This window comes from Oryx dammah, unplaced genomic scaffold (genome assembly GCF_014754425.2).
Source record: "Oryx dammah isolate SB20612 unplaced genomic scaffold, SCBI_Odam_1.1 HiC_scaffold_22, whole genome shotgun sequence".
In the NCBI taxonomy this organism is placed as follows: domain Eukaryota; kingdom Metazoa; phylum Chordata; class Mammalia; order Artiodactyla; family Bovidae; genus Oryx; species Oryx dammah.
The window spans coordinates 2,481,683-2,505,009 of record NW_024070206.1 but is presented as its reverse complement, the minus strand read 5'-3'; positions in this window follow the sequence as shown (position 1 = coordinate 2,505,009).

Genomic DNA, 23,327 nt, shown 5'->3' with positions numbered 1-23,327 from the left:
AAAAGGCCGAAGAAACTAGTACAATTATAAATCTTGCCTTTTGTGTGAGTCGAATAAAAACTTAAGACTTTGCTCCATAACAGGCCAAGGCTGAGACTTCTTGGCTTAGAGCAATTATAGGCTTCAAATAAATTAGTCAAAACATCTTCAGATCTTGTACAAGGATCATTAAATCTAATGTTATTACATATAGTGAATACCTATTGCTAAAAAAAACTCCAACATTTTTCTATTAGCTGATTACTTACTATGAGTTATTGCTATATTATCCTTCTTATAACACTAGTGCTCTTAAAGCAGCAAGTCTGTAGCACACAAGATAGCAGAATTGTGTGGTTTTTACTTCTAGCCTGTTCTGGGCATGCTCATGAATAGTTATTTTGGAAACTCATAGCCAATCCTTATTTAATTTTTTTGTGGATCTTATCTTAAAAGTAAAAAAGGACACCAGACTGGTAAGGACTATCGAGCCTAGTCCCCGCAGTCTCTGGTAGATTCCTTTTTATTTTTCCTACTGGAAGTCAAGGAAATTCAAATGGAAAATCTGTGGTCCTTTTTTGTTGTTGTTTAGTTGCTTAGTCGTGTCCTACTCTTTGCGACCCCATGGACCGCAGCCCACCAGGCTCCTCTGTCCATGGGATTTCCCAGATAAGCATACTGGAGTGGGTTGCCATTTCCTTCTGCAGGAGATCTTCCCGACCCAGGGATCGAACCTGCTTCTATCCTGCACTGGCAGGCAAATTCTTTACCAATAAGTCACCAGGGAAGCCCATGGTTCTTTTTACTGCATGTCAAATTACTAAAATAAAAGAGCAAATATATGTACTGATATGTTTTTAGAATAACACGCTTCTCTGAGATGTTAGAGAAACCAGGCTCTTGCTCTCCCCAGGCACTCTATAAAAAATGAGCAACAAATGGGAAGTAGGTGATACTCTGACAAAACTTAAAATAATTACTGTCATTAAATAAAACCTCTCTACAGATACTATGAAAGTAATTTTTAAATAAATAGAAATATTTTAGCAGATCATCAGGCTAAACAGGCTGTTTTGATTTCTTCTAGAGTATAACAACCAAAAAAAAATTTTCCATGGGAAAATTATTCTATCAGGGGTATAAGAAAATTTGAGAAGTTCTTCTAAATCTGAGAAGCAGCACTGGAATTATTGAATTATAGGATCCATGAAAGCAAGATTTGTCAAGAACCAGACTGGTTACTGGCCAGCACCAGAAAACAAGAAGCCAAACTCTCTAATGGATATTTGCCAAGCTTCCTGAAGCAAACCAGCCCGCACAGACAGATCGGCTGTGATATTAAATTAAATTTCACATCAGGGGGAGAACTTTTCTAGAATAGTGGAGGATGGGCAATTTGTGCCTTATATACAAATAACATAATTATGGGAAAGCAATAAAACTGAGCCACGGGTAGGCACCTGGCTCTTCGGGAGAGGGGCGAGCAGCCGTGGCCGGTGACGGCGCGGGATTCAGGATCATTGTTGCTCTTGGTGTTCAGACTATCGAACCCCGAGAACAGATTCTCACTGAGACGACTTCTCATGAAATGTCATTTTAAATGACATCAATATTTCTATCTGATTTTAAACAGGGGAGATACGTTTTGACAAAGTGAAAAAGCTCCTCAGAAAACATAAGCTTTATCACACAACGGTCCTCCTGGTTAGCTCGAGGCTGCTTCATCACCTGAGGCCAGATGCTTGGGGTTCGATCAGCTTTCTCAGAGCTCATACCCTAAAACTTACTGCACAGTTGCAGAAGGCATTGAATCCTGGTTGGTGGGAGAAAAGTTAAGAATATGCACAAAACCTAATTCTCTAGTGGGTTCTCACTCTCTTCCTCCCTCCCTCCTTCTCTCTCCTTATAGCTACAGAAAGAAAACAAAACAAAACAAAAGCTGGAGCTCCTCTGATGAAACTGGAGCTTTAGTAGTGAAAGAGAAGAGAAGTGAAGTGAAGTCGCTCAGTCTTGTCTGACTCTTTGTGACCCCATGGACTGTAGCCCACCAGGCTCCTCGTCCATGGGATTCTCCAGGCAAGAATACTGGAATGGGTTGCCATTTAGTTAAGCTAGTTGCAATTCATGGTACTAGTAGGCCAGCAAGAGACCATGATTGGCTTTGGGGTATTTGAAAATTTCCATGCCACTCAGGGTGTTTAGAAGGAAATATGTGATGCTGGTCAAAGTTAATCAATGTTCCAAGTCTCCTCTTTAGTGAAGAAAGTGAAAGTGTTAGTCGCTCAGACATGTCTGACTCTTTGTGACCCCATGGACTGTAGCCGGCCAGGCTTCTCTGTCCATGGGATTCTCAAGGCAAGAATACTGGAGTGGGTAGCCATTCCCTTCTCCAGGGGGTCTTCCTGACCCAGGGATCAAACCTGGGTCTCCTGCATTGCAAGCAGATTCTTTACATCTGAGCCACCAGGGAAGCCCCCCTTTTTCAAGGTGTTTAAAAGGAAACGTCTGATGCTGGTCAAAGTTAATCAATGTTCCAAATTCCCTCTTTATTCTCAGGAAAAAACCTGTAGGCGAAATAAGTTCCTTTTGAAGTCTAATGTTTCCTTCTAGGGTTTAGTACCCACAAAGCTGGCTACAGTTAAAGAAGCAACTTGCTAATCAGAAGATAAGTTTTTAGCTTAAGGACAAACTGAAGTGCAGAACTGAACAGGGAAATATCATAATGTAAGTAAAAACCCTCTGGAAGCATTCCAAATCTAGTAAAAAGAAATATATTAGGGATATAAAGAAACCTTGGACAGCTTATTTTTGAAATGTTCCGTGAGTCTTATTAGAAAAGATTTTCAACAAACTAAGGTTAAAAACGGAGAGCAGGGAGGCATTACTTGAACTCACTTGGCAAACTAAAGAACTCTGGAAAGTGCAGTTCTTTAATTCTGAAACAACTGCAATAAAGAACTTGATCCAAATAGACGTATTGATCAATCTATTGCAGAATTGACGTTTCAGGAAGGTGCCCTGAATGTCAGTGGGTGTGAATCACAATGAGATCTTAAAACGCAGCAATTCACTGGGATATGTTTTATAAAAATAACATTGAAGATGAGTAAGACTTACTGTTTCGATCTGAAAAATACACCCTTGTCAGCTAAAGCATAGCAACAGTATGTGTTTTCAAATCCATCTTGAGTATGTAATTTTCCACCCAAAATATGACAGATGGCTTTCCTCAAATAATTGCACCAGGTAAGATAACCGTTGGAATGCGATTTCACCCAGCACAATACCACATATCAAAGGCTTTCACCTTCGGAGGACATGAGGATGAATCGACTAAGAGTCATTATGTTTCCAAGATATACACAGCCCTGCTGAAGAGTTTATATGATGCATAAAACCATTAAGATGAAGGTTTATGTTAATCGCAGTTAGAGACACTTCTAGGTCAGGCCCCCATTTCCACCGTCGTCTTCCCATGTTCTAGATGAAGCTGTAAGGAGTAATATGCATATGCAGAGGAAAGGGAAACGCACGGTTTTTAGTCAATTTCTTTTTTTTTTTTTTCTCTCCCTCCAAGTTTAGTTCCTTATCAGCTTGCGAAAAGCTGCTGGAAAGAAACAGGGATTTTGCTGCCAGGTCTGAACTGCAGGGGTGGAACTGGGAGTAGTAAAACCAGAAAGATTGAGCAAATAAAAGATAATATAGATTGTCTCCTGTTGTGTCTGTTTTCAAATTGCTGTGTTTAAATGAACTTCTCTTTTAGCAAACTGTCTTTAGTCTCTTTCTTCCTGGCCTCCAGTGACCTTTAACTGATTTTTTTATCTCCTTTGTGCCTCAAAGCATCTGAAACTTTGATCTCTCTCTTCATGTGAATAAATATAACATAGACTATTGGGATAAGCAGTTTGATCAGGATTTAGGGACTATTGGGGAAATAAAGTGCAATTTTACATTATGCCATTATTTGATTCATTTATTAAAATAAAAATACTTTTGATAGAGTATTAAAAGGCAAACAATAAATATAATGCAGTTCATCTCCAGGAGAGGGGTGATGATGATGGAATAAGACCAGCTTTTCACGTGGTTTGTAATGTCAATTTCAGCTTGTTAGAGTCACTTTTGAGAGAGTAATAGGATTCCTCCTCATATTTGTTTGATAAAAAACAATGTGCCTTCAAAGAGAAAATCAACACTTAGGGAAGAGGAAATGCTCAACAATAGTAATAGTTCATCTAAGTCAGCCAGCTTGGAAATGCAAATATTGAACCATTTCTAAACAATGAAAAATGGTAACAGTATGCCCTCTTATTTGGAGGGGCAAATGCCCCCTGCTTGCTGCTGCTGCTGCTGCTGAGTCGCTTCAGTCGTGTCCAACTCTGTGCGAGCCCATAGACGGCAGCCCACCAGGCTCCCCTGTCCCTGGGATTCTCCAGGCAAGAACACTGGAGTAGGTTGCCATTTCCTTCTCCAATGCAGGAAACTGAAAAGTGAAGTCGCTCAGTTGTGTCTGACTCTTCGCGACCCCATGGACTGCAGCCCACCAGGCTCCTCCGTCCATGGGATTTTCCAGGCAAGAGTACTGGAGTGGGGTGCCATTGCCTGCACAGCCCTAATTCTTTTTGTGAATTATCTTTAGTATTTTGATTTCCCTACTTAGAATTTTTATTGCAGTTGTATTACACCGATGGAATCATTTTGGGAGAACTGACGTAAGAAAGATATTGAGCAGTTGCATTAATAGATACATCTCTATATCCATTTAGGTCATTTATGTTCTTTCAGAATTTTAAAATGTTTTTCATATAGACTGTTTTACTTTCCTAGGGCTTCCATAAAAAAGGGAAAAAGTTACCACAAACTTCTTTTCTTCAAACAACAGAAATGTATTCTTTCAGGTCTGCAGAGTCTAGAACTAAAATGTCTGCAGGGCTGTGTTTTCGAGGCGCTGGAGGAGAGTCTTTTGAGGTCTTTCACTTTTCTCACTCCAGGAAGATGCAGGAATCCCTTGATTTGTGCCTGGTGGCCGCGCCAGCCAATACGTGCCTCCGCGGTCACAAGGCTCCTCCTCTGTGTGTCTGTTCTCCTCTGGGTGTCTCTTACAGGACATTGTCACTGGATTTAGGGTCCACTGGTTAATTCAGGATCATATCCTCATCTTACCATCCCTAACAATTACATCCCAAAGCCCCTTTATCAAAATAAGGCAGCATTCGCGTGTTCTCGATATTAGACGGGAATGTCTTTAGGCGCGGAGGCTGGGGGCAGGCGAGGGCGGGAAGTAAGGCGGCCGTTTTGGAGTCTGTTAGAGAGGCCGTGCGCATTTTTGTTAGATTTTATTTCTCATCACATTATGTTCTTTTCCTAATTGGTGACTGCAGGTATAGAGGCATGGTATCAGTTATTCATCCAGCAATTTGCTAAACTTTCATGGTAGTCCTAAATATGAGCCTTTCTCAAATGATTTTATAGTGAATCATATCAGGTAAATAAAGTATGTTCTTATTTTCTATATTTATACTATTTAATTATACTTATTGCACTAAATAAGACCTCTAATGTGGTATTAAATAGAAATAGTCATAGTGACTCTCCTCGGCTTTTTCTGGAAGTAATTCTCAAGTCAATAGTAAAAATTAACACATAGTATTTATTATGTCTGGCATTGTTCTAAGTACATAAGTTCTAAATATACGTGTATATCCATATATATGTATGTAGGTATCTAATATATCTATTATATAGATAAACTCATTCAGGCCTCACAATAATCTGAGGGGCAGTTATGATACATATTTTACAGATGAGGAAACTGAGACTTATCACAATCTATTTTAGGTTAATACAGACTTAATTTTGACTTAAGAGAGCAAATTTTCTCCAATGTGCTTTCTTTCCCCCCATCCTTTGTCTGATATTGTTATAGTTCTCATATATAAGGTCTAAATTCACCACTACAGCGTTGGAACTGTTGTTTTCAACAACCATGTGGTTTTTAAAGACGTGAAGAAAATAGGATCCAGATGCAGACACATCTTTTGCACTTGCCCACGTATTTTCGCTGACTATTTCCGATGCCCTTCGTTTCTTTCTGCAGGTTCGCTCTCCTCTCAGGTATCATTTCCTATCTTCTGGAAGGACTTTCTTTAGTGGTTCTTGTGGAACAGATCTGCCAACAGTGAAAATAAATTCTCTCAGTTTCTGTCTGATTGGGAATGCCTTTCGTTTCAAAGGATAATTCTGCTGGATTTAAAATTTGGGGTCAACTCATTTCGCTTTCGGTATTTAAAACGTGTCACCCTACTGCTTTCTGTTATCCAGTTTTTCAGAACAGAAGTCAGTGAAACTTCTCAGTTTTGTTCTTTGCATGTGATTAGTCAGATTTCTTTCTTGCTTCCAGGCTGTTTGTCTTTGGCTTTCAGGGGTTTCATTAGATGTATCTAGGTGTGGCTCTTTTGCGTTTATCAAACTAAAAGTGTGTTGAGCTCCCTAGATCTACTGATTAATGTTTTTCATCAATTTTGGGCCATTATTTCTTCAATTTTCCCTCTATTTTTCTCCTCGCTCCCATTTTGAGACTATCATTTGTACATCAGTTTATATGCTTGGCATTTTCCACAGGTCTCTGAATTCCAACATATTTTTTAGAGTTCACGCTTGGTTTTGTAAACTTTGGAACCTGCCTCCCTTGTAGTGTTTTTTCGTCCTGATATTTCTACTCAGTAGCTTCTTATTTTTAATTTTAGATTGCCTTCTTAGTGGTTTCCCCCATGTCTGCATAGGTTAGTGATCAACCAGTGAATTGGGAAAAAGTTGTCCTTGTACATCTTGAGTCAGTAAGGTTTCCCACTGCTACTCTGTCGAGTCAGGGGTGGGGAGTGTTCCAAAGTGAGCTATTTTTCAAGTCTCCGTTGGCATTTATTTCCTGCCGGGTTCTCTTTGGGCTCTTTGCTCGTGTTTCATAGACAGGCAGGGGTAAGCGGAGGGTTCATTCAGCTCACTGATGGCTCTCGCTTCTCCTGCATCGCTGTTAAATTCCTGGTGGTTTTGCTTCTCACCCTAAATGAGACGGCGACCTCAGACTAACAAAGCAGCAGGTTCCCTCCATCGTTTCTTGGTTGTCACATTTAGCTGACAATGATCCCAGTTTTTCTCTTCCATCCCAAATTAAATTCACCCTCTTTGGAAGCAATGCTGCTGGGTTTTAGATCCAGAATCAGGCTGGTAAAATCGTTGTTCTCACCCACTGAGCTATGAGTTGGAGGAAGGATGGGACAGCTCTGTACAAGAAATCCATACACTCTCAGTATTCTTGCTCAAAGATCTAAAAATTTTAAAATAGAAACATTTAATTTTGTTGTCCACTTTTTGTCAATCTCCAGAGCCCTGAAATGGTTGTTTTTAACAACCTTACCAATTTTATATTTATCTTTAGGGAAGCACTTTCCTAACTTTTCCACATAGCGTATCTGGTAATCACAGTCAGCAGTGTAATTTTCAATTACTTCCGGTGCTTGACCCTACAAATTAGCATTTAGATGATACAGAGAGAAACAGATACAGATGTATGTGCTGTGCTGTGCTTAGTCGCTCTGTCGTATCTGACTCTGCATCCCCGTGGACTGTAGCTCACCAGGCTCCTTTGTCCATGGGGATTCTCCAAGGAAGAATACTGGAGTGGATCTCCATGCCCTCTTCCAGGGTATCTTCTCAACGTGGGGCTCCAACCAAGGTCTCCCACATTGCAGGCAGATTCTTCACCATCTGAGACACCAGGGAAGCCACATAGATGTATAGTATATCTGTATATGTTGTAGATAGTAGATCATATGATAGAAATGGAAAGATCTACTTACGTGGCTTTTATCTCTGTTTAACCTGCATCAGTGGCTTTACTGGTAACTACTAGCATGAGTGCTAATTTGCCAATAGATTCCAGAGTTCAACAAAAGTTTTAGACATGTGGATGAATGGAAGGATGGTTAGATGGATGAATAGACAGATAGGCAGACAGAATGAGCCATACTATGGATCAGCCACTGGTGTATATATGATCAGAATTTCTGAGAGTAAAACCAAATATCTGCTTTGATGGAATTTATCACCTGGAAGTTTTGGAAAATATGGTACAGTTGACTTGTCAATTTTCCTATATTATCTAACATTGTTTAGTATTGTAAATATAGCCTTTGAGCTAATCTTTCAGCCATCTTCATTTTTAGAGAGACAAAGGACGGAAAAATCAGAGACCACAGAATTGAGCCTTGATGTTCTGTGTCCTTCTTCTTTATTTAATAAAAGATCTTGATATCCTAAGGTTATAAGACATATGAATATCAATTACATAATTTTATACTCTGGGTTGCCGTCTATGGGGTTGCACAGAGTCGGACACGACTGAAGCGACTTAGCAGCAGTAGCAGCATACTCTCAATATTATATAGGACATGGGCACAATTATGTTTCTTGAATATATATTCATTCAACAGGAAGGAGGGATGGAAAATTTATATAAATATGAACATCTTAATTCAGGGTATGAATATAGTCAATAAAATGCTGAACTAAATATTTATATTTATTTTTGTACTCTTTGCAAAACACTCCCTTGTTATAGTAAGTTGCCATGCTTGGATTTTTTTCTCAAGTCCCTTTTGCCATGACAGCTAAGGAACTGGGAAGTAATGTGCCTTTAAACGGCCTCCCTGGTGGCTCAGTGGTGAAGAGTTCACCTGCACCGCAGGAGCCGTAGGAGACGTGGGTTCCTTCCCTGGCCTCAGGAAGATCCCCTGGAGGAGGGCGTGGAAATCCATGCCAGTATTCTTACCTGGAGAATCCCGTGGACAGAGAAGCCTCATGGGCTGCAGTCCATGGGTTCACAGAGTCGGACACAACGGAAGCGACTTAGCAGGCACCCCCACTCTTGCCTTTAGACTCACCAGCAATGTTGCACAGGGAATGCATTAGTCACCACGGTGAACAGGGTGAAAAGCATCAGCAACAAGGGTGTCAGGCAGACTTATAGGTTAAGAGAGAGGAAAGGGAAGTCTTGGCCACAGTTCAGCCCCTGAGCTCAGCCTTGGGTTTGAAGCGCCACAGAGCAGCCCAGCCCCTGACATCTTGCTTCCACACATCCAGCATCACACGGATTCATGTTGACTCTGAACATCTGCTCCTGATGATCAGAAGTAGACTTTAGCTTTCCAGACATCTTCTGTCTAACTCGGCATCAGGTATGCAAGCTGCAGGGTCAGTTCTGATGTCAGTCTAGTGGTGGGCTGAGGCATTGATTGGTGTGCTTACTCCAGTGTTCACATCTTTTAAAAGTGTTGTTTTTATCTGATATTAGGAAGCCAGAGGTATTTTCAGTCGCTATTGTAAATTGTGACCAAATTTCAAATGATGAAATCTTGGGGGATTTTAAAGCCTGTGAATCCCTTATAACATACTGCGCTGATACAGAACCTGGTCCACCTTTGATAACATGCATGGCACTCCCGAGATGTTCGTTGCTCGTCTTACCACCAATGAACCGTCTCTAGGGTTTATATTTCCTTCAAGTACTGCCCACAGTAAATCCTGTACTTTTTAAAAGAAGTGGTATTCTGCTCTGCCTGCTGCACATCTTTGATGTCTAACAGTCTATGCAGGCCAATGCGGTGTGCTGCTCCACATGGAGTCCAGAGTAAAGAAACTGACATCCCTTTATTAACTTCCTTGGCAGTTATTAATATTAAGAGTTTGAATTTTCCATCGGTTTTCAGATTGCTTAAATTATAGGAGAGTTGACATAAAATTTTCTTAAATATTGAAATTATCTGGTCTGATAGTTCTTTGCACCTAATCTTTTACTGGTAAATATAATTTTTAGCATGAGTGGTATCTCTCATTTGCACTAAAAATATTAAATTTAAAAATGTATCAATGACAATTTCATAATTTATCAGAATGACATCAAAATTACTTGGGCATGTTTATTTACACGTGCATGTTTATACATATGGTTTTAATATAATGTAATGTATACTTGGTAGATACAGGAATTTGGGCTTTCCCACCTTGACCAAATACAAAAAGAGTAAATTGTATGCACTTTAAGAATAAGGTTAGATTTGTTGTTGTTTTTTTTAATTTTTATTTTTACTTTATTTTACTTTACAATACTGTATTGGTTTTGGCATACATTGACATGAATCTGCCACAGGTGTACATGAGCTCCCAAACATGAACCCCCCTCCCACCTCCCACCCCACATCATCTCTCCAGATCATCGCCGTGCACCAGCCCCAAGCATCCTGCATCCTGCATCGAACATAGACTGGCGATTCGTTTCTTACATGATAGTATACATGTTTCAATGCCATTCTCCCAAATCATCCCACCCTCGCCCTCTCCCTCAGAGTCCAAAAGTCCGCTCTACACATCTGTGTCTCTATTGCTGTCTCACATACAGGGTCATCATTACCATCTTTCTAAATTCCATATATATGTGTTAGTATACTGTGTTGGTGTTTTTCTTTCTGGCTTACTTCACTCTGTATAATCAGCTCCAGTTTCATCCATCTCATTAGAACTGATTCAAATGTATTCTTTTTAATGGCTGAGTAATTCTCCATTGTGTATATGTACCACCGCTTTTTTATCCATTCATCTGCTGATGGACATCTAGGTTGTTTCCATGTCCTGGCTATTATAAACAGTGCTGCGATGAACATTGGGGTACATGTGTCTCTTTCAATTCTGGTTTCCTCTGTGTGTATGCCCAGTAGTGGGATTGCTGGGTCATAAGGCAGTTCTATTTGCAATTTTTTAAGGAATCTCCACACTGTTCTCCATAGTGGCTGTACTACTTTAGCATTCCTACCAACAGCGTAAGAGGATTCCCTTTTCTCCACACCCTCTCCAGCATTTATTGCTTGTAGACTTTTGGATTGCAGCCGTTCTAACTGGTGTGAAATGGTACCTCATTGTGGTCTTGATTTGCATTTCTCTAATAATGAGTGACGTTGAGCATCTTTTCATGTGTTTGTTAGCCATCCGTATGTCTTCTTTGGAGAAATGTCTGTTTAGTTCTTTGGCCCATTTGTTGATTGGTCGTTTATTTTTCTGGAATTGAGCTGCATAACTTGCTTGTATATTTTTCAGATTAGTTGTTTGTCAGTTGCTTCATTTGCTATTATTTTCTCCCATTCAGAAGGCTGTCTTTTTTATTTTTACTTGCTAAGCCCTAGTACAGTTCCAGCACAAAAGCAGACTCCCAATAAATACTGATGTAGATAATAATGAATAAACACAAGTACATATACCTATTCAATATAGATAAAACTGTAAAATATGTTTTACCATTGGCTTGAACATTTGGAGACGTGAATTTTGTCATTTTAATCTAGAAAAAAACATTCTAATGCTAACAAAATGTATTATCTAAATCACAGTATCAAAAAGCACCTTGATAAAGTTACTGAAAACAGTCCCTGATCATGCACTTAATTCTACTTTGAAGTCATCTTTAGGTAAGTACCATATTATTTCATCTTTATTCATGGATGGGTGAAAATGTGATAGAATCAGTGATCTAGAAACAGAAATAAATTCCTCTTCATGTATATCCTGATATAAAGGATTTTTTACCAGATTAAAAAAAAAAAACACCAAGTTTGCGGATATCCTTCCGCTCCAGAGAGAGTTGGGAAAGAGCTTGGGATGAATGCCTGTGATGTCAGTCCTCAGTAAGAGGGCGCAGTGTGGCAGGATACCGCTCTGTTCTCATTCATTCGCTGACTCATTCGTTCTTTCATTCTCTAAGACATTAGTCGTTTAATAACTTATTTAACAAATACTTATTGGGCACCTACTATCTCAGGCACCAAACATTCAAAAGTGAATCAGAATCTTTGCCTTCAAGGAGCTTATAGTTAAGAGAAATATATTTATAAACATGCAATTATGCTGAAACATGCAAAGGCCAAAATAGTGATACTGCAAACCCAATAAGGAAATCAAACCAGCTTTGGGGTAAAGCATTAAGAAATAAGAGGAGGTGGTAGAGAAGCCTTCCTTGAGATGACTCAACTCTGTTTAATGGGCACATACTCTTTCAAAGAGATGACTGAGGCACAGGGTAAACCTAACGCTATGAGGGACTTCCCTGGCCGTCCAGTGGTTAAGACTCCACTTCCACTGCAGAGGACATGAGTTCCATCCCTGGCCAGGGAACTAAGATCCCACATGCCATGTGGTGTGGGAAAACAAAACAAAAACAAAACAAAACAAAACAAAAACAACTGTGAACTTGAAGAGATCGCTTATCTTTTCCAAACTTCAGTTTCCACATCAGTAAGCTACTAAACAGAGAAGGCGATGGCACCCCACTCCGGTACTCTTGCCTGGAAAATCCCATGGATGGAGGAGCCTGGTGGGCCGCAGCCTTAGTGGGGTCGCACAGAGTCGGACACGACTGAGCGACCTCACTTTCACTTTTCACTTTCATGCATTGGAGAAGGAAATGGCAGCCCACTCCAGAGTTCTTGCCTGGAGAATCCCAGGGACGGGGCAGCCTGGTGGGCTGCCGTCTGTGGGGTCGCACAGAGTCGGACAAGACTGAAGTGACTTAGCAGCAGCAAGCTACCATAGTTGAATATGATTCGGAATTTTCTTCTATTACAACATCCTATCATGCTAGCAGAGCAGGCAAGCAGGAAAAAGCCCATCACCAACCCAGGCCTGGCAGTCTTTAAGTTGTCACTTACAGTTTGACAGCCCCAGGTGGCTGAAATGGCCTCCTGCCGAAGCTGGAGTGCCCAAGATATCTAGGAAACTTTGCAGAGGCTGCGTGCTGTTTGTACACTCACGCGTGAAACAGTGATGACAACAAGCACAGCCAAGCTCAAAGGGAGGGGCGGGAACCAGTCAAGACGCACACAGAGGGGAACCCTGCACAGAAAGAAACGGTGAGCCCTGGGCAAGGGCGCCCCTCAGGGGGCGGGGAGAGAGCTGGGCTGACAGCCTACAGGTGTGGCCTGCCGGAGCTGCTGGGAGGAGCCCAGGACGGCGTGTCATGATGGCTCTGAATCACGGTGAGACTCATTCTAGAGCACGCTTATCCATCTGTTAGGCAGTGGTATATCTTTTTCATTAGTGCTTTCTCAGAGCATAAGCTTTTTTGCTCTCTCCAAGAGCCACCGCAGGAGAACCAGCAACGAAAAGAAACTTCAGAGATGGGGAAGTTACCAAAGGATGTGTTGCTTGAATTGGAATCTCAGCTCTTCTCTCTTATTCACAACATTAATTCAGTATTTGCAAAAGAAATTACATATACATATGTACAGATGTGAGAGCTGGACCGTAAAGAAGGCTAAGTGCTGAAGAATTGATGCTTTCGAATTATGGTGCCGGAGCAGACTCTTGAGAGTTCCTTTGACAGCAAAGAGATCAAACCAGTCACTCTTAAAGGAAATCAACCTTGAATGTTCATTGGAAGGACTGATGCTAAAGCTGAACCTCCAATACTCTGGCCATCTGATGTGAAAAAGCTGACTCATTGGGAAGGACCCTGATACTGGGAAAGATTAAAGACCAAAGGAGAAGGGGACAGCAGAGGATGAGATGGTTGTTTAGCATCAGCGACTCAATGGACGTGAATTCAAGCAAACTCTGAGAGGCACACAGAAGCTTGCATGGTGTTGCCAAAGAGCTGGACACAACTTAGTGACTGAACAACAACAATGTATGCATTAGCTATCATCTCTATATTTATCTTGGAGAAACCAATGGCAACCCACTCCAGTACTCTTGCCTGGAGAGTCCCGTGGACAGAGGAGCCTGGTGGGCTGCAGTCCATGGAGTCTCACAGAGTCAGACATGACTGGAGCGACTTAGCAGCAGTGCTGGCAGCTATATTTATCTATTTATCTAAAACCTTATAAGAAACTTTTTAATACTCAAGATCAGGTTACTTTTTTAAAAACTTCTTTTTTACCAATGATGTTTTTTAAGAGATTCATTCTGTACTGTACTAAAATAATTTTTTTGGCTCCAAATCAAATAGCAAAATTACCACATTTAATAACTTTAAAACTAAGCTAATTTTGAATGCACAATGACTCAGGGTGATGTCACATAGCTCATTTCAATAAAGCAACTGAAAGCAAAGCAAGGCATAGCAAGTCACAGAACCATGTGTTTTCGTTCATCAGGGCTTACACTTCCTGGAACACTAAGGATAGCTACCAGAAGCACTTCTTCTTTTTGCAAATTAGAAAGATCATGTTCTAAGTAGGGTTGGAGAGAGAAAGCAGAGTGCAGCTAGCTGAGCTGACATAGCAGAAATCCTTACCTATTTATTACCCATAAGCCCCATGTAGATGATGGTGATTGAACAACCTACTTTTAAAAAAGCAACAGGAAAAACACATTAAAAAAACAAATTCAGTGTTATTTTTTCTCAAACAATGAAGTGCATAAAGTCATCTGGAAAATTTGTTAAAATGAAAATTTTTGTCCCATCTCCAGATATTGTAAATTTTTAATTCTAGGGTGGCAATCATGAAATAGCCTTATAATCAAAATGCTTATAGTTCCTAGCTGTGCTTGGAGAATCAGCCCACATCCTTCCCATATTAGAACATGGCTCTCTCATTTTCCAACTTCTGGGATTTTTCTTTTTACTAAACATGAGGACACTGAGTAATGTCATTCATTACCAGAAATTCAGTCAGTATCAATTCAGCAGTATCATTCAGTTCCTCCAAGCTTTTATCTTACACTCTTTATATTAAGACACTTCTGTTGAGGCAGTCCAAGCACAGGTTGGAAAAGGATTTCCAGACAGAGAATTTCAGAAGGGAGTGAGTTTTTTAAGAACAAAGAACAGAGATAATGTGGGCAGCATGTCGACCTCCTGACAGACCAGGAAGAGCTGACAATTGTCATGGTTTAATAGCCAATTTTTATAGCCTCAAGACAAAGAAAATTCCCGCTGGGAGGGTGGCATTAGGTGACTGGTTGGGGGGCTATAGGATAACTACCAGGGAAGGCATTTTTGCCTAATTTGAGTCAGGAAGCCTGCTGATGATGATCAGGGGGCTTGGCAATGGTTATCAAGGGGGTCAAAGGAAATCGAACCAGTCTATCCTAAAGGAAATCAGTCCTGAATATTCATTGGAAGGACTGATGCTGAAGCGGAAACTCCAATACTTTGGCCACTTGATGCGAAGAACTGACTCATTGGAAAAGGCACTGATGCTGGGAAAGATTGAAGGCGGGAGGGGAAGGGGATGACAGAGGATGAGATGGTTGGATGGCATCACTGACTCAATGGACATGAGTTTGAGTAAACCTTGGGAGTTGGTGATGGGCAGGGAAGCCCAGCGTGCTGCAGGCCATGGGGCTGCAAAGAGCCGGACACAACTGAGTGACTGAACTGAACTGAACTGAACTGAACCAAGGCAGTCAGTCAGTTCCAGAGATGACCTTGTTTCTGGGTTCCACTTCTGTGGCCTTGCGGCAAGACCTTGCATCTGTGACCTTAGGGCAGGACTCAACAGCTTCTTTTTCTTGATGTCATGAAATAGGCATGTTTTGTTTCATGCAAACCGTTCAGGAGTAGAGCTGTCCTCCATTGTGCTATGTGAGCCCATGTCAAGCTTCTATGCTGATACCCAAGTCTTTCTCCTTTAATCTCAACTAGATCTATCAACATACTAAACATTTAATAAGATGGTTTAAAAGTTAGTTGTCATGTGTAAGCACAAGAGGAGAAGAACTTATCCTACTTGTAGAATTAGAAAATAAATTGTTAACAGGAACAGATTTATGAGCCCAGATGTGTTTCAAGCGTTTATCCAATCAACAGCAACCTATCATTTCACCAATCAGTGTCCTAAATATGTATATACCATATAGCTTTAGTCAAAGAAAAGGCTAAAAAGGAAGTGAAAAATTTCCCAGCTTACTATGGAAAGTTGATTTTGCTATAGGAAGGTTTTTTTTTTCCTTTTTTAAAACTTTTAATGTGTCTAACTCTAATTTGTCTTATGTGGTACAAGTTAAAATGAAGTAGGAACTCAGAGAGACTATTAACTTCACTGTATGGCTGTGTGCGTGCAGGCTAAGTTGCTTCAGTCATGTCCAATTCTTTGCAACCCTATGGACCATAGCCTGCCAGGCTCCTCTGTCCATGGGATTCCCCAGGTAAGAATCCCGGAGTGGGCTGCCATGCCTTCCTCCAGGGGATCTTCTCGACCCAGGGATGGAACCTGTGTGTCTTAAAGTCTCCTGCATTGGCAGGAGGGTTCCTTACCACTAGTGCCACCTGGGAAGCCTGGTAGTTTCTCGATTTTATAAATTTGCCACATTCTTTTCTGTTTAACAAATGTTTATTGAATATCTGCAGAATCAAGAAACCAAGAGTAGTTGGAGTTTCATCATATTCAGGATACCTGGTATATTTTGTTAGATTCTAAGTTTGACAATTTCATTACTTATTCACTGATTTGGCAAATTTTTTTCAGGGTCCACTATCTACCTCTTGTTTTCATTGCCACCATAATGTAATTGGAGAGCCAGATACAGTTATTTATTTAGGTATATATTTTCATATACCTACACCCATAATGCATTAGTCTGCCATTTCTGCAATAGCGCTGAGGAAGCAAAATTCCCAGAAAGGAATCTTTCCTCTTCTTTCTCATGGGTCTGCTGTGGAGCTAGGAGAGCTCTACTCTGGGCTATGCCATGGTTCAAATGTGCTCTCGTATCTCATTCTCTGACCAGTGGCTTCTTGGAGCATGCTTTTCTCCTGGCAGAGGAGCAGTACAGGACGCCCAAGCAAGACACCGAAGCACACGCAAGAGCTCTGTGTCCTGCCCTCTCTCACTCCGTTGGGAAAGACAGATCACACAGTTAAGCCCCACATCAATGGAGTGAGAAAGGCTGCCCAGCATACTCTATGGGCCGAGGAGTGAGAGTTGGAAATAACTGACAATCTATTTTTGCAGACAGCTGCCTGCAAGCCAGGAAGAGAGTTCTCACCAGAAATCAAATAAATCAACACCTTGATCTGAACTTTCTATCCTCCAGAACTGTGAGAAGATAAATTTTTTTGTTTGTTTACACCACCCAGTGTGTGGTATTTTGTGTGGCTGCCCAAGGGGACTAGTGCAAGATGTGATTTTCATGTTTCTCATCAGGTCCTTTGCAAGCTACCTCAGAATGACCACATGGCCAGACTTGTTGCATAACCCAAGTCTACCTAAAATTTTAGTGTCATTGATAAACTTTTCTCACCACTTCCAGAAGAGACCATATTTTTCGTGTATATAAGATGTCTGTGCTGGGTGCTTAATCATGTCAGAGTCTTTGCAACCCCTTGGACTGTAGCCCACCAGGCTCTTCTTTCTGTCCATGGAATTTTCCAGGCAGGAATACTGGACTGAGTTGCCACTTCTTACTCCAGGGTCTTCCCAACCCAGGGATCAAACCTGCATCTCTCGGGTCTCCTGCATTGGCAGGCGAGCTCTTTACCACTAGTGCCACCTGGGAAGTCCGTATAAGATGTTTATATGCCTACCATTTAAACACATGTGTGAGGACGATCACTGCATTGCCTCACTGTATGGTTCCATATGTTCGCATGAGCCCACTGCAGTCTAGATTTGATAAACGCGTAAAGCTTAAGAGTAAAAGGAACTCTATTGCTCCTACTTGATCCAAGACAACTTGCATGCTTATCTCTTTTTATTTTCATGACCAGCTTGCAGGCAGGTTATATTATAGCCTTGAAAACTAAGGATTATACCTTCCCCAGGTAGTAATTCCTCCTGGAGCCAGGATTGGAATGTAGACTTTCAGGGTCTTTTTCAATCCACTAGATTACTCAGTCTTCCAAAGTTAAGGGTAATGATTATAGGCCCCCAGTGCCCATCTATCTTCTAGCACGTGGCTGTGCAAACACATGTTCTTCTTCATTTGGGGATGATAGAGGTTATGACTGATGACGTGCTGACTGGCCAGCAATTGTTTGCAAAGATTTAACTGCAGATCCAAAACAGTGGAATGTTTGTATTTTTATAAGTTCCCAATTTTCCTATAGCTATACTAATATAGATATGTAATTATCTAATTGCTAAAAAATCAATGAATCTCATGTTTTATGACAGTGTATTTTAGGATATCTGAATATTGAAATCTTTTTTGCTGTCTGACAATGACCTTAAATCTGACTGATATCTGGCTTCAAGCATTACATGGGTCTGTTAAAAGTGGCATTTAAAGAACAGATTTATTGTTTGCTGATGAGATATTTCCTTTAGTGTAGTACCTAGTTGTTCATTTTTGACTTTTTGTCTAAGGTCAAATGTAGGATCAATTTAAAATTTTATAAATCCCTGTCTACAACTCTGTCTTACCATAACCATGATGATCTAAAAGGCTGCCTCCATCTCTCATTTCAATATGTGAAAGTTCTATTAGAATTTTAGGTGACAAATTGCTTGCAGCATGAAGCCACAAAAAACAAATTAGACAACTCCATAGCAGTGCTGTTAGGGGATTTTCACTACCTATCAAATGGCAGAGTTTAAAATCAATTGGATTATATAAAATGCATTTTTCAGCTCCAGCTCATGTTTCTCCTTTCCATGAAAAATAGGGAAATTGAATGCAACATGGTTATGAAACAAGGCTAGGGGGAAAAAAAAAGGTATTGAAGAACTGAGGACCTTGTTTTATGATCTAACATTTTAGAAATTTCCTTGTGTCATAGGTTCTGCACTGTTCAAATCATGAGAAAAGCCTTCCTTTTAGAAATGGAATGAAACTTTAGGGGAAGAAATTGTATGTCATATTTTCCCAGTACACAAACTAGGCTCTATTAAAAGTCATATACTTTTCCCAGCAGCATTCATTATTTTTAAGTGAAGGATTTTCCCTTTTCTTTTACTGACTTATTTCCTAAAGATTAAATACCTGGGCTTTTAATATTTTTGTTCTTCCTACACACCCACCAGCCCTTTGGTGTTTTATGCACTTCAAAACTTCAGCTTTCATAAAAAGGAAACAGTTTGAGTCAGTTCCAGTGAGGCAGATGAACATAGAGCCAGCTATAAAGGGAAGTATGTCAGAAGGAGAAAAACAAATACTGTATATTAATGCATATATATAGGGAATCTAGAAAATGGTACTAATGAACCTATTTGCAGGACAGGAATAGAGACAGAGATATAGAGGACTTGTGAACACAGCCGGGGAACTAGAGGGTGGCGTGAATCGGGAGAATAACATTGAAATAGACATATTACCATGTTTAACATAGATAGTTAATGGAAAGTTACTGTTTAACACAGGGACAATTTAGAGGGGTGGTACCCTGTGACAACCTAGAAGGATGGGATGGGGTGGGAGGTGGGAGGGAGGTTCAAACTGGAGGGGGGTTATGTATACTTAGGGTTGATTCACATTGTTTTATGGCAGAAACCAACACAACGTTGTAAAGCAATTATCCTCTAGTTAAAAATAAATTAAGAAAAAATTGGCTCCAACATCTTCATGAATTATCCATATAACTCCAGCTCTAATGAAAGTGAAAGTCTCTCAGTTGTGTCCGACTCTTTGTGACCCCACGGACCATACAGTCCATGGAATTATCCAGACCAGAATACAGGAGTGAGTAGCCGTTCCCTTTTCTAGGGGATCTTCCCAACCCAGGGATCAAACCAGCTGAGCCACCAGGGAAGCCCTCCAGCTCTAACTTCTCCATTATATTAGTCTCATGTCTTTAGTTATCTGCTATTCACAGTATCTTCAAAACTGGGAAAGGACTACCTCAAGGCTATATATTGTCATCTTGATTCTTTAACTTCTATGCTGAGTACATCATGCAAAATGCCAGGCTGGATGAACCACAAGTTGGAATCAAGTCTGCCAGGAGAAATATCTGGAACCTCAGATATTCAGGTGATACTAGTCTAATGGAAGAAAATGAAGAGGCACTAAAGAACCGCTTGATGAGGGTGAAAGAGAAGAGTGAAAAGGCTGGCTTAAAACTCAACATTCAGAGAACTAAGATCATGGCATCCAGCCCCGTCACTTCATGGCCAATAAATGGGAAAAAACTGGAAACAGTGACAGATTTCATTTTCTCGGGCTCCAAAATGACTGCAAACAGTGATTGCAGCCATAAATTAAAAGACTTTTGCTCCTTGCAAGAAAAGCTATGATAAACACAGACAGCATATTAAAAAGCAGAGACATCACTTTGTCAACAAAGGTCCATCTAGTCAAAGCTATGTTTCTTTCAAATAGTCATTTATGGATGTGAGAGTTGGACCATTATGAAGACTGAGTGTCAAATAATTGATGCTTTTGAAGTGTGGTGTTGGAGAAGACTCTTGAGAGTCCCTTGGACTGCAAGAAGATCCAACCAGTCCATCCTAAAGGAAATCCTGAATATTCATTGGAAGGACAGATGCTGAAGCTGAAGCTTCTATACTTTGGACACCTTATGCGAAGAGCTAACTCATTAGAAAAGACCCTGATGCTGGGAAAGATTGAGAGCAAGAACAGAAGGGGATGACAGAGGAGGAGATGGTTGGATGACATCACTGACTCAATGGACATGAGTTTGAGCAAGTTCTAGGAGATAGTGAAGGACAGGGAAGCCTGGCGTGCTGCAGTCCATGGGGTGGTAAAGAGCCAGACATGACTTAGCATATGAACAACAGCAACAGGGTATCGTGGATTACCTATGTTACCTTAAATTCAACATATCTTAAGACAATATCATTACTTGTATAATATTAGCATTTCCCCCAAAAGATGCAAAATTAGTCCGTTTTACTATTATGCTTCCATTCTCTCAGTAATAGCTGGGAGTCATGTTTGACTCTCATTTTATTTCTTCCTTACATTAATTCTTGCTTTATTGATATTTTTTTAGTTTAAAGTTCCCCCAACCATTTCCAATGCCGCAGTCTTTTTATAGACTTTCAACATCTCTTCTACATTCATTACCATTTTTCCTTTATACCTCAGCTATACCCACTCCAACCCATCCTACATATTAATCTTGTATGTCTCTTGCTGCAAAATATATTGTTCACCTTAGTCTCTTTAATCCAAAGTCATTAATATTTCTCCACTTCCTTGATAATAAAGCTTACTCTAATTACTTTGCCTAAAATTCTCCTAAAAGCACATTTCCTATTTTTCTCTCCAATCTTGCCTCGCACTACTTCCCTACACAGTCTTTTTTAGTTGATTCCTTATTTCCTGGACATGCCACACAGAAACAAGCTCAGCTGTGTGATTTCCATGTCTTAAATTATTTTTCCTTATTTTTCATAGGGCCCTAACTCCTGCAACCTTCTATAATGACCTCTCTCAAACCCCACTGTGATTCTTTATTTTCAGCTTCTAAACCACTCACCATCTGTTACAGGTCTTCAGCACAAAGAAAATCGATGACAATACACCTGATCTTCTGTCTCTCCGTCTGTATTAAAACACTCTGGAAGAAAGGCCTCTTTTTTCCTATTAGCTACTGTAATGTTCTGTGTTCTAAATATATTAATCTAGTAAATATTTTATGGCAGAAAGTGAAGAGGAACTAAAGAGCCCCTTGATGAAAGTGAAAGAGGAGAATAAAAAAGCTGGCTTAAAACTCAACATTCAGAAAACTAAGATCATGGCATCCAGTCCCATCACTCTATGGCAAATAGATGGAGAAGCAATGGAAACAGTGACAGACTTTATTTTCTTGGGCTCCAAAATCACTGCAGATGGTAACTGCAGCCTTGAAATCAAAAGATGCTTCCTCCTTGGGAGAAAAGCTATATCCAACCCAGACAGCATATTAAAAAGCAGAGACATTACTTTGCTGACAAAGGTCTGTCTAGTCAAAGCTATGGTTTTTCCAGTAGTCATGTATGGGTATGAGAGTTGGACTATAAAGAAAGCTGAGCACTGAAGAATTGATGCTTTTGAACTATGGTGTTGGAGAAGACTCTTGAGAGTCCCTTGGACTGCAAGGAGATCCAACCAGTCCATCCTAAAGGAAATCAGTCTTGAATATTCATTGGAAGGACTAATGCTGAACTTGAAGCTCCAATACTTTGGCCACCTGATGTGAAGAGGTGACTCATTAGAAAAGACCCTGATGCTGGGAAGGCAGGAGGAGAAGGGGACGACAGAGGATGAGATGGTTGGATCCATCACCGACTCGATGGACAGGAATTTGAGCAAGCTCCAGGAGTTGGTGATAGAAAGGGAAGCCTTGCATGCTTCAGTCCATGGGGTCACAAAGAGTCAGACATGACTGAGGAACTGAACTGAACAAATGCTTCCTTGTTTTTGCTGAAAATGATTGTAGAGATGATATTTGCTATGTTCGCATATGTATATCCCTAGGTTGGGAAGATCCCCGGGAGAAGGAATTGACAATCCGTTCTAATATTCTTGACTGGCAAATTCCATGGAGAGAGGAGCCTGGCAGACTATTGACCATCGGGTCACAAAGAGTGGGACATGACTTAGCAACTAAACAGCAACAAGAACATGTCTGTCTTTGGAAATACTTTCCTGGCAAATATTCTTGAGTCCCTCCAGTATTCATGCTCATCACTCCCTCATATTTGACCTGAACCTGAGTTGAAGTTTGCATAATTCAGGATTTGGATAACCAGAGGAAAGAATGAAGAATATTCTTAAGAAATAAAACAGCATATACTAAAGTATAAAGGAATGGACAGTGGTTGGTGAGTGGAAAATCAGCATAATGTGAGTGGAGAATATTGTTCACGGTGGAGTCTGCCCACTGAAGGAAATTTTAAAATGCAAATTCTAGAAAGGCGAAAAAAAGAGTTCCCAATAGGAAAGTCTGAAGGGGGAAATGATGTGCAAATAAATTGTTAAAAATGTGCATCCGTGTTTAAAAAATGTTTACCTGAGAAATAAAGAAAATTCTCTTGAAAAGGCTTCCATGGTGGCTCAGATGGTAAAGAATCTGCCTGCAGTGCAGGAGCCCTGGGTTGGGAAGACCTTCTGGAGGAGGGCATGGCAACTCACTCCAATACTCTTGCCCAGAGAATCCCCAGGGACAGAAGAGCCTTGTGGACTACAGTAGTCCATGGGGTCACAAAGAGACGGACACGACTGAGTGATTAAGCACAGATGGTGAAGATAAAAGATAAAGATTCTGGACAATGATTATATATGAGAAGGGAATAACCAGATTTAAAGCATTCTATAGTCATAATAATGTTTGAAGACAGAAAGGATAATATTTAATGTCATTAAATATATGAAAGATTATGATTTAAGAGTTAAGTGTTGGCTGCTCAGTCGGGTCTGAC